We start from the raw sequence: 2659 nt of genomic DNA on the forward strand, positions 1-2659 counted from the left end.
AGGAGGAGGAGGAGGAGGGCTTGAAATTTTGTCGCACAAGGCCAGCAATTTCCGGGGAGCGTACAAGTCGATTACATCGCTTCCAGTGCTCAATTGGTACTTACCTTACGTCACAGCGGATTGTATACGAAACATCAGTTTATATATTTCAGAGGCGTTATGTAAGTCAGAACGTGATAGTGTGACAGGAATAGGAATAGAGAGAGAAAGAGGGAGGGATAAAGAGGGAGGGAGAAAGAGGGAGAGAGTGTGTGTGAATGTGTGTTTTTTTACTTTGTGTATGTCTGTGTGTCTCTATGATACGTCGACGTACATATGTATAGTAATTATTGATTAGGTAACAGTCTTCTGTTGTTTTCCTCTATACCTCATATTAATATTAATAATAATAATAATAATAATAATAATAATAATAATAATAATAATAATAATAATAATAATAATAATAATAGTATCAATAATGCTACTTAGTTTTATTTTTATTTTCATCATCATTATTATTATTATTATTATTATTATTATTATTATTACTATTGTTGTTGTTATAATTACTATTGTTATTATTATTATTAGTTTCATCTGATATCATCGTTGTTGGTGTTATTGCTGTGGCTGCTGTTGCACTTGTCGCTATTCTTGATGTTATTTTTCTTGCCATTGTTGTTGTTGTTGCTGCTGCTGCTGTTCCTGTTGTAGTTCTGTTATTATTATTATTCTCGTTATTGTTGTTGTTGCTATTATTGCTGTTGTTGTTGTTGTCATTTCTAATACAGTTTGATATTTGTTTATTTTTCGTGTATTTTTTTCTTCCATATTGTTAATAACGTTGATGTTGCTTCAGTCGCCATCTTTGTTCAAAATATTGTTATTGTTTTTGCTATTCCTGTTATTAATATTGTTGTTATTTTAATTTTTTCCCTTTTTGTATTTTATTTTTGTTTATTTGCTTTCTTAATTTTCTTTTTATCTTTCTTACGCATTCTTCTGTTAATGTGGTTGTTGTTGTTGTTGTTGCTGTGTCTCTAGGTCAACCTTGACTGAGCAGACCTATGATCAAAGCTTTCCAACAATGACAACCTCCACCTTATTTTTAAATAATAAAATTGTTTTTCATATTATTAGATGATACTGTATGCTTTGAGGGAAAATTTGGCTGCTATTTCTCGTTGTTCGATCGACCACATAGAGGCACCATCATCCTTCTTATTATTGTTATAGCTGTTGTTGTTGTTATTATTGTTAATGTTAATATATCTCATTCCTCTATTTTGTTTTTGTCTCTTTTTTTTCTTTTCATTTTGCTTTTTCCAATTTGTTGTCTTGGATATTGTTTCTTATGTTATATTTTTATTGAAAATATTGTTGTTGCTGCATCTATTGCTGCGGCTGTTGCTGCTGCTGGTACTGCTTTTGCGGTTTTTGATGTTCTTTATAAATTCCATGTTGTAATTTGTAGCTATTTTTGATAATTTTTCAAAAATATTTTATTGTTTTCCTTTCCCTTGTAATTGTTATTGCTGGGTTTTTTTCATTTACTTCCGTTCTTATTGTTAGTGATGATGTTGTCATTTCTCTCCCTTTTATTATTGTTGTCCTTGTTCTTGTTTTCGTAACTATCTCATTTCGATTGCAAAAATTTTAATTATTTTACTGAAAGTTTAATTTTCTTTTTTCAATTGTACATCGGTTTTATCAATAGAAGCCATCAAAGATATCGATATAGCCTCTAGCAAGATGGCGTCTAAATGAAAAAAAAAATTATCGATGTGACTTGCCTTCAGCTAAATAGATTTTTGAAAATAAGTGCATTCATATAGCCTGAAGCGAAGATAGAATCGAATGGAAAATAATTCACAATACAGGCATATAGAAAGAATATGTAGCTTTCATTGAAGATGATTTCCATGCTAGCATGTATTGGATTATTTAGCTTCTGTCAAGACAAATTTAGAAAATTAATGGCACCGATATAATCTATATTTAGTATAAGGTCCGAAACGAAAATAAAATCTGATATTGGACTGCATAAATACCTATGTAATTTCAAATTTGACAGCAGGGTATAGTAAGATTACTTAGAGTAAGAGATAAATGGATTTAGATATGGCTGTCTTCTTCCGACGTTCTCTTTGAAAATACGTGATATATTAGTTAAATCCCGATAAGTGGAGCCTTGGAAAAATTTCTTCTAGTTTTGCTCCTTGTACAATTGTTTTCTGCTGTTGCTTCAGATCGACCCAAAACTTTTGGGTGAAATTTGGTGGATAGAAGTTGTATACTAACTCAGTGGACGAACTACTCTTGGGACGTAGATTTAATCCATTACTGAGTTAAAGCTATCATCCGGGTTTTTAGTGGTCTGCGATTGGGTGTTGAGAGTTGGGAGTCCTTAGCCTAAATCTCCGCTGTTATTAGCATTCTTCAGTCTCCGGATAACTTGTACATTTCCTCTCATCAGTTACGAAATACAGGAAAAGGGTCCTCGGAGCACCCTTCCCCTCTGGCTCAGGCAATAACCAAAAAAAATTGTCTCTAACCAATCATTACTCCACTTTTCACCCAACATTCATAGATTATCCCAGAAAGTTTAATTTGCGAATTTCTATCAAATGAAGGTTTGATCTGACGGTGCAGAGAAAACTTGAAATTAAACTAAATA

At 32.0% G+C, this 2659-nt stretch overlaps 1 protein-coding gene across 2 annotated transcripts in view; it reads left to right on the forward strand.

The window, feature by feature from the left end:
• The window catches only part of LOC106870321 (uncharacterized), a 255683-nt gene that overhangs the window by 160790 nt on the left and 92234 nt on the right, over positions 1-2659 (forward strand). The window lies entirely within an intron of this gene.

Source organism: Octopus bimaculoides, chromosome 22 (genome assembly GCF_001194135.2).
Source record: "Octopus bimaculoides isolate UCB-OBI-ISO-001 chromosome 22, ASM119413v2, whole genome shotgun sequence".
NCBI lineage: Eukaryota > Metazoa > Mollusca > Cephalopoda > Octopoda > Octopodidae > Octopus > Octopus bimaculoides.